Source organism: Sminthopsis crassicaudata, chromosome 4 (genome assembly GCF_048593235.1).
Source record: "Sminthopsis crassicaudata isolate SCR6 chromosome 4, ASM4859323v1, whole genome shotgun sequence".
Classification (NCBI taxonomy): Eukaryota; Metazoa; Chordata; class Mammalia; order Dasyuromorphia; family Dasyuridae; genus Sminthopsis; species Sminthopsis crassicaudata.
In genome coordinates, this window is record NC_133620.1 from 234340555 (window position 1) to 234351192 (window position 10638).

Here is a 10638-nt window from a genome sequence, read left to right on the forward strand (position 1 = left end):
AATCTATTAGTGTCCTAATTTTCCCACATCCTCTCCAACATTCGTCATTATTCTTTCCTGTCATCTTAGTCAATCTGACAAGTGTGTAGTGGTATCTTAGAGTTGCATTTCTCTGATCAATAGTGAGTTAGAGCACCTTTTCATGTGACTAGAAATGGTTTGGAATTTCTGCATCTGAAAATTGTCTGTTATATCTTTTGACCATTTATCAATTGGAGAATGGTTTGAATTCTTATAAATTTGAGTCAATTCTCTATATATTTTAGAAATGATTTTTTTGTTTGCAAATGATTGTGCACTCAATGCTATCACTAAAGCTGAGATATAACCAAGTATGGGTCAATTCTCTACTGCTTGTGCTAATTTTGGCCTATATATGAGCACCAACAAAACACAGGTCCTCCATCAATCAGCACCACTCTATACATATGTAGAACCCTCAGTTATATTAAATAGTGAATTTTTAAATGCTGTAGATAAGTTTTCTTACCTTCACAGTGTACTTTTCAGGGATATTGATAATGAGATTGGTACATACATTGCCAGAGCCAGCTCAGTGTTTGGGAGGCTCTGAAGTAAAGTATGGGAAAGAAGTATAATACTGATTACTAAATTGAAGGCTGCAGAACTGTTGTGCTGACCTCATTATTGTATGCTGATAAATCTGGACAGTTTACTAGTGCTATACCAGGAAACTGAATCACTTCCATTTGAATTGTCTTAGGAAGATTCTGAAGTATTCTAACCATATTGCAGAGAGCACAACTGTGTTTACTTCATTTCCATATGTATGCTTGCCAAAGTAATTATTTTATGGAGAACTCACATATGTCAAGCACTCACAAGGTAGTCAGAAAAAAAATGATGCAAAGATACTCTCAAGGTATCTCTTAAGAGCTTTAGAATCGATTGTATGACATGTGAGACAATGGCACAGGATCATCCAGCATGTTGTCCTTTCATCAAAGATGATGCTGTGCTCTATGAGCAAAGCAGAATCGAATGAGTCCAGAAGAAATTTAAGAAATGCAAAATTAAATAAGCATTCCAAATGTTTATATGGACTATTTGTGTTTGACCTGTGGTAGAGCATTCTAACTTCATATTGGTCAGATCAGCCACAACTGGATACAGTGTAACTTGACTCTCACATAGTGATGTCATTTTGGTCTTTTTTGTGAAGAAAGTATAACAACCAACCAACTGGTATTGCGAGGAGATGGGGATGCATGGTAGAAGTGGTTGGTACCAAGTGGTGTTGCAGGGGTGAAGCTTGATGGCTCATTTGTTATTATGCTGCTGCCCATGCTAGTAGGGGAAAGAAGGAGAGTAGTTTTGTTCTGTGGCTATATGGAAATGGGGCTAACCAGTTGTCTGGTACTGCAAACGGATCAAGAAGTATCATTCACTCATTTGCACTGGGTCTCTGCTGTCTTTCTGTGATACTGGGCCCATTCTTCTTTCACTAGAGTGAGATGGCTTTTTCTTGCTGATCTTTCAAGTTGCCTTGGACTAGAAAATTGTTTTGCTCCATCTTTATATTAGTTTTAATGTTTTATAATTCATCTAAGAGTGTTATTTTATAGTTTTTTGGAAGTAAATAGGGAAGAGTTCAAATGGTCTCCTGCTTACCCTGCTATTTTGCTTCCTAGAAGTCCCATATAACATCTATATGGCATTTATGTATATGTATTCAGAAGAATACATTTTAGAAACTTTAAACACAGATTTTAACAGAAGTAATAAGTTGAACAACTTTATTTATGACCTTGAAAAAGGATCTTATTAACTTTCTCCCTCTGTAATAACAAGGCTATAATCTCTAGAAAAAAAACAAAACACAAAAACTTGACAGGCAAAAGCTATATATTTTTTTCATGTGTTTGTTATATAAGTTAAACAATATCTACAGAAGTTGACTAATATATTTTTAATTTTTTTTTGCATTATATAAGATAAAAATTAATTAGGAAAAATGCATTTGAGCTAAGATTCTCTCATTTACAAAGGAACTTGAACAAATAACTTTCAACATGCATTTATTAAGGGCTGAAAAGGCTGAAGACACTGTGTTATTCATTTTAAAAGCTGTAAAGCATTATAGAAATATAAAACATTAATATAATTTTGTACAATTATAAGAGTATATGCACTTTGGAAAATCATATCTCTTAAAATTTTTCTGACCTTTAAAGTATGGATTTTAAAATGCATGTTTGAGATTTGGATATATATAATTGAAAGTGATTTGGTCACTAAATAAATAAAAGGTATATATGATTTGTTAAAAAGGAAGTATACAATCATGGAAAAGACTTTTTTATTCATTCTTTCGATGAATATTTCCAGGTTATAAGCTTCCTCAAATAACTCTTAATGTCCTTATTCCTCAGCTGTAGATCACTGGGTTGAGGGTGGGGGGCACCACTGTATAGAACATAGATAATAATAGATCCAGAATTGAGTCAGTGTCCAAAGGTGGCTTTAGATAAGCCTTGGCTCTAGTTATGATAAAAACAATTAAAACAATGAGATGAGGCAGGCTTGTAGAGAAAGCTTTTGACCGACCTTCTTTTGCTGGAATCTTCAGCACCATTGAGAATATATGACCATAAGATATTATGATAGAAATACAGCAGAAGATCCCCAAACCCAACCCAATAGCAATACTCACATAAACTACAATGTGGTTTTCAGAGCAGGAAATTCTGAGTAAAGAAGGGACATCACAGAAAAACTGATGGATCACTTTAGAGACACAGAAAGGCAAGGAAAATGTACTAGCTGAGTACTTGGCCCCAACCACTCCTCCACTGAACCAGGAAGCAACTGCCATTCTCACACAAGACCCTTTAATCATGATGGTTTCATTGTACAGGGGCTGACAGATAGCTACATAGCGGTCATAAGACATTACTGTTAAGAGTGAAATCTCTGATCCTGCAAATAAAATCACTAAGAAGAGTTGCAATACTCACCCTAAATAAGAGATGGAACAGCTGCGACTCAGGGAGTTTACAATGGATTTGGGGATTGTGATAGAAATAAGTCAGAGGTCTAAAAAGGATAGATTCTTCAGGAAGAAGTACATGGGGGTATGGAGATGCCCATCAAGAGAGATGAGGGTGAAGATGAGCAGGTTCCCTATCAGAGCCATCAGATAGCTCAACAAGAAGAGCATGGAATGTAAGACTTGCAGCTCCCAGATATTGGAAAAGCCCATGAGGAGGAATCCTGTCATTATGGTGAGATTACCCATGTTCTAAGAAGTTCTCTTTACTATCTGTATAGAGAAAAGAACCAGGTCCCAAATAATAAGATTGCACCATATTCTGGGTTTCAGGAGATCTGAACTCTAGAAATGACTTTCCCACTTTATAATCCCAAGTAACTATCTCTATCAATTTCAGTTTTATGTTATGCAAAATAAATGCTTTGGATGAGATGATTTTAAGGTTTTTATAATTCCCCAAATATATGAAGAACTCAGCATAGGATTATGAACCGCAAAAAAGAAAATATCAAAATCATTTCTTGCTAGTTGATCATTTTATGGTGTACATAGCATATGTCTGACAAAACCCTGTGAAGTAGATAGTTTGACTTATTATTCCCAATCTATGGATGGCTTATTGATATTTAGGTTAATTCTGTGATTTGACTTGTCCCCACCCCAACCAAGTGTTCCCATATCTGGTGATGGAGACTGAAACATGCTCTCATTTCAAATCCACTTTAATAACTTAAGTAGCCTCTTTCTAAGCCTAAGACAGATTTTAACTTATTTTTTCATAAAAATCTTTCTCAGATTCAATAATAATAATAATGGAACTTCTTTGACCTATAATGACAAAATATTTAAGTTAAGAATAGAATAATTATGCAAATGAGACCAAGAAAACAGATTTCAGCTCTACACAGTCTATTTGAATTATTTCTCTTTCATGACCACAGACAATACCATTTTTATTCTAGACTACCCTTCTTGCCATGCAAGACAACTATCAAATGGGAAAGTAACTTCCAAACATTCATATTTGTAGTGTTTTTAAAATCATTTTTTATGCTGGAGGAAGTATAATAATTAATTGTCTCAGGCACCTAGTTCACTTTTCCTGTCTGATAACAACCTGGGATGAGATAAATGTATAGTATATGTAAAAAAGGAGATCTGGGAGAGGATATGCTGCCAAATTCTGTTTTGCATATCCTTACTTTTTTTAAAGCATATGCTATCATTTGTTTGCTTAATCAACACTTGTAGGTTCAATTTTTATCCATTTTCCCGTTTCCTAAATCTATACACATTCTCATAGCATCTTTCCAAAGATCTCATCTTATATTGCCAACTGGCCTTTGCTTATTTTAAATTGGAAGTCTCACAGGCACTTCAAACATACCATTTCTGAAATAGAACTCATCACCTTCTATTTCAAGCTGCCGATACCTAATCTTGTTTTCCACTTCCATATTTCTGTCAAAGGCAAAGCAATTTTCTGATCACACTGGTTAGCTATTTCAGCATAAATATTATTTCAAGATCCAGTCAGTTTTCCAATATTGCTTTTACTATTTCAATATTTCTCATATTCATCCCTGTTTAGCCACTCTTATAGCCACTGTTTAGTTCTGATTCATTCTTGAAGTGACTATTATAATAGCCTCCTACTTGGTATACATGCATTGTTTCTCTCTATTACAGTATATTTCCTACATAGGTCCAATATTGGTTTGTTAATATAAAAGCATGGTCATGTTCAAAACCTCTTTACTGCCACAGCTACTCAATAAATCTCACTGGTTTATTATTACTTCTAGGGTCAAATATAAATTCTTTTGCTTGACATTTAAAGCTCATGATTTGAGCCATTATGTATTTCAGTATTATAAAACATTAATTTTGTTGGTATATTTTATACGCTAATCAAATTTTGTTTCTATTCACGTAACATAAAACCATATCTTCTTAATACTTAAATGTATGCCTTTCTATTGTCTGTTCTTCTGGGCCTAGAATATATTCCCTATTCCTCTCTCAATTTGAAATCCCTAGTTTAAGACTTAGCTCATGTTACCTTCTGCATAAAATTTCTTCTTAACCCCCTAGTTGCCAATATCACACCTCTTTCTTCTGGAATAATCTGCACTTATTTTATATATTTATTAATATTGTTGAAGATATAGGCATTGATATCTACATACATATTTATTTCTATTCTCTCTAATTAGTATACATAGGTTTATGTAAGTATATATGTAAGTGTACATATTTATAGATATTTATATATCTATATCTATACACATAAAGCTAGGTGTCACATTGGATAGTGTGCTGAGCCTATATATATACACAACACACACATATATAGGACATATTTATTATACATATATACATATATACATACATACACACACATATATATTACATATTTATATACATATATACATATACATACATATATATACATACATATATATATATATATATATATATATATAAAGTCTATAAAGCTATATCTAAACAAACACACAAATATGGTCAGCATAGGAAGAATCCCCTTCCTAAGGTCAAATCTCAAATATTAGCTAGTTGTATGATCCTGAACAAATAATTTAACCCTCTATGCCTTGGTTTCCTTGTCTGCATAATGGATTGGACAAGGATATGGGAAAACCACTCTAGTATTTTTTGCCAGGAAAACCCTAAATGAGATAAAAAAGTCAGACTTACCACCTAGTATATGAGTCATACTAAGAATATAAAACTTACACCTGTTCTCAAAAGGCTAGAATTTTGTGTATTATTTATGAGATTTGTTTTAAGACACAATATCCTCATCTTCCAGATGAGAAATCTATTTCTAATACTGCCTGCAATTCTTCACATGACTCTTTGAAATTTTCCTTTTGATTAGTATATGTACTCTGTTTTAGAATAGAAACATTATAAGCAGAGCAGACTCACTTAGAGTAAATTCAGATAGTCAAAAATTTTCTAATTTCTTAGTTGATATGAACTGAGAACATTAGAATTTGGGTGGCAAATCTAAGAGAACACTCATATGATCTTGGAATAGAATTGAAAGAGGGCAGCAAGACCCCCTAGAGGATAATCTTTAGGAAAAAAAAACCAAAAAAACAAAAAACCAGGATATCATATAGTGACTAACAAAAAAGAACATATGAAAGTAGGCTCCCAAAAGAAAGAGGAAAAATGTAGCAAAAGGTAAAAGTGGAGAAAGTAATGGTTGTTAAATAGCTAAAACTATTTTTTTCTTTTTCATTTTTGCCTATGAACAGCATGTATTTGCACAAACAAGTACCTATTTGCTCACAAAAAGTAGTACTTAACACTATAGGTACTGCATGTAAATAAGATGTTAGGTACCTGAATGCAAAGAGAATATTGCTCTTCTTCATATACTCACATAGTATTTCATACTTAATATTTATCAACATTATTGAGGCATATTTGGTCTAATTTTGTTCATGGCAACATAGATACATCTCTATTTTGGTATCAGAAAATAGAAATTCATACCGTATAACTGGTTAAATTCTTTAAGCCATTGGTAGAAAGTGAACTTATGACATACCCATCTTGAGAGCAATAAGTTTATATTGGGATAGGATTATTTTCTCACAAATATCCATTGGTGACCTGAAAAGGGAACATTATACTTTGTTTTCCATCAATTCCTGGGCCCAATATTATCTCCAAATATGGGGAGACTTATGGCAATAGCACTGAAGTGAGAGAATGAGGTCTGCTTAGCTATGGGAATCACTTCACCATTTTGGTTCTGGTATTTAAATTTTCTATAAATGATCAGATATCTTAAGCTGCACTATTCTTTATCATGGATGGTGAAATTGTCATATAATTACTTCATTTGCTCTTGTAGGATTCTCTGAGGAGGAATGACCTGGAGTCTTGTTAGCAACATTTTCCCCAAGGACCTGAAGAACTCCGACCCCAGAACCCTCAGTTGGTTTATTAGCATTGCCATATGGGAGATGTCACAAGAGGACTTATCATGCTAAAAAAAATTGCTTATTTTAACTTCAACAAAATTATAAGACAAACATCCTTTAAAAATAAAATAAAGAATTGGATGCGAAAAAAGGAAGTAGAAATAATTTTTACAGAGTTAATTCTTTTCTCTTTCATTTCATCTCATGAATCTTTAATATCCTTCTTTCTGCTTTCCTCCTTTACTCTAGTCTTTGATAAAGATTCTTCTTTATTTTGATAAAGATTTACCTTCACTATAATAATTTCTCCCTGTCTACTCATCAATCTTTACTTGTAGACTAGTTTCTTACTTGTTGAGTGTGCCAAAATTTTTTACTTGTATCTCTTCAGTACCCTCTATATATACTCTTCTTCAGTAACCATGATATTCTGTCTATGATGACGAGTACCATATCTATATTTCTTGCTGTTTTTTTTCTTCTGAGCATTAACACTAAATCCCTATCTTCCTGTTGAAAATTTTGAAATATATGTTTCATTGATATTTGAACTTTACCCTGTAAAAAATAGAACTCATTGTCCTCCTCCCACCCAAGTTCCCACCTTTCCTGAAGTTCCCTATTTTTATCCCGGATATCACAAACTTTTCAGTCATTTAGATTCACAACTCCATTGTTATAATTATCTCTTCACTCCATTATCTTATCACTCCAAAACTCCAATCAATTTGAATATTTTAATTTTACTATCTCCAAAACATTTGATATCTGCCCTTTGCTTTTCATTAACTTGGCCACCACTTTAGTTTATTGCCTCTACACTTTACTCAATTGTAATAAACTCTTAATTGGTGCTTCTGCCTCAAGTCTCTTTCATTTTTAATCAATCCCTCATGTAGCTTGCTAAACTGGTTTTCATAAAGCACACATCTGAGAATATCCCTTTCTCCTTTTATCATTCCCTTTATCAATTATTTCTAGAGACTCCTAATATTTACATTTGTTATTTAAAGCATTTCATAAGTAAGACATCACCTTATCAATTATTTTGCATATTTCTCTTCTATAGGCCCCACAGTTTGGGTAAATTGGCCTTCTTATTTTTCAAAAAAACATGACATTTCCTCTCTAATCTCCATGCCTTTGCCTTGCTGGTTTTCCCTTTCTGGAATAAATATATTTTCCTCCTTCCTTAAATACTTTGGAATCCTTAATTCTTCAAAGCTCTGCTCACTTGCTATGTACTATGTGAAGTCTTCTCTGATTCACTTAAATTCTTGGTGTTTCTCACCAAATCACCATCCATCTATTGTGTATTCATTTTTTAAAGTGTACCCATAGATGTAATAGATGTTATATTTCTCATCTAGAATGTAAAATTTTGGAAGCCAGGTTCAAGTTTTTTTTTGGTTTTATTAACCATTAAATCTCATACATACGACCCACCATGAGAGCTTAATAATTGTTTCTTGATTGACTATAGTCAAGCTTTCATTTACATAATCAGTTATAAGAAGGATTGGAGAAATAGTTAAATACTCAAATATAGCCACAAATTACCTGGAATGCTCAACTTTACAGTTTTATGTTTATTTTTATTTTACTAGAAGAGTTTATTCAGCTGTGCTATTTTGAATACTTGAGAGAACATGTGACAATGATTACCTTGATGGAATTGTATGGAGAAAAGAAGCATAATTTTAAAACTGGGGTCATCACAAAGAAAGTTAGTCATGAAAGACTAAATTGGTACTTAAAAGCAAGAGAGACAATAAAGAATCCTAAGTAATAAAGAAGAAGCATGAGATATAATGTCTCAGGAAGACTATAGAAGAAAGAGTCCATAAAATTAGTAAAGAAAAAAATAGATGTTCGATATTGGCTAAAAGAATTTTCACCTGTTCCCATTTTCTTCCACTTGGCTCCCATTTTCTTTCCAAAAGAGCTATATAAAGTAACAGGTGCTAGTTGTCACAAATACCTCCTCTATGTGTTTACATATTATTTTTATACTTTTGTCCATTTCAGATTAATAGTGGCATAAATTATTATAATCTTGGTCATATGTTGATGCATTTATATTTTGATATTTTCTGATATCAAGAAGTTCATATCTTTTATTCTGTTTAACTCTTCTATCCTTTCTTTGAAAGTCAGATACTTAGATCTTTATTTAGGCATGTACAGACTAATATAAAGGTTGGATAATTTTTGATAAATGGAGGAGATGCATGTATCTAATGGTACCATGAAAATGCAAGGAAATTCTGCCTTTGTTTCTTCTGAGTCATCCCAATATGGCCCTAACATATTCTGACTCACTGTGAGTATTCTGGCTTAGAAAACACTAGAGTCTATTTAGTACTAGTGGTCATTTCTGTACAATACCTGTAGAATGTAAAGTGACTGTAATAAATCAAGGTTGTTAGAAATTGTGTCCGGGTTAGCACCCTGGATGTCTTAGAATCAGCCAGAGTCAGGATAAGCAAAAGTGCTTGATATTTATTCTTGGTCTTTAGAGGTAAGAAGTGAAAAGAATGGACACAAGCTCTCCACATCCTCCCTTCTTCTTGTCCACCACAAAGGTGACTCTGGCTTGTTTTACTCCACTCCCTAATCCCTCCTACAATTATCTGTATACATCAAACATTGTGTCAGCACAGAATAGTGGGAAGGGCCATTTTCCAAGCATATGCTAATACAGTATTGTCCAATGAGTAATTAGCTTTAAATGCTTGCTTGGTTGTCTGATTCCAGACAGAGTTTCAGCCCTTTACAAGAAATTAGTCACTTCTTCTAGAGATATTGAAAATACTTATCAGATTTTTGCATCTTTTCATTTTTCTTAAGACATCTAAGTTCTGTAATTTCTGTGGGACCTCTGGAGATAATACAATTAATTGGAGTTCTTTTGAGTATTTCTGAAGCCATTGAGTATCATGAACTCTAAGTCCCTGAATATTTCTGGCCCTTCCCATTCAGTTATCTTATTAGCTTTGCCCCTGGGAATGGGGGAAGGGAAGACTGGAAGATTTTATAATCTCCAGATTTTAGGATTCATACTATTTACTGCATAGTGAATGCAAACACATCAGATTTCTGAAAGAAAGGTTAATGTTTCAAAAATAATTATTTTCTTCTCTCAAATACTCCTGCCCCAAATTTCTGAAAAAAAAAATAGGAGTCATTTCATAAGTGATAAATGATCATAGGCTATGAACAGGTAGTTTTTAGAAGAAATAGTTATTAATAATTATATGAAAAATATTCTATATACCTAAAAGTACAAATTGGAGAAGTACAAATATAAACAAATCTGATATAACATTTCCCACCTATCAAATGACTACCATGGCAGAAAAGGAAAAGGGCAAATGCTGGGTATGAAAAACTTGGAACACTAATACACTATTCCAACCATTTTGGAAAAAAATTTGGAATTATACCCAAAGGCCTTAAAACTCTTTGGCCCAGGAATACTGCTGCTAGGTCTGAACCCCACTGAGATAAGAGATATGGGAAAATGGACTTATTCTATAAAAATATTTATAGTAGTTATATTTGTAGTGGCAAAGAATAGATAATTGAGGGAATGCTCACAATTAAGGAATAGTTGAATGAGTTGTAGTGAATATTTGTGATAAAATATTATTGTGCTATAAA

General features: G+C 33.0%; 1 pseudogene; it reads right to left on the reverse strand.

The window, feature by feature from the left end:
• Positions 1-2389: 2389 nt before the first annotated feature.
• On the reverse strand, positions 2390-3259 carry LOC141541247 (olfactory receptor 14A2-like; annotated as a pseudogene).
• Positions 3260-10638: the final 7379 nt, after the last annotated feature.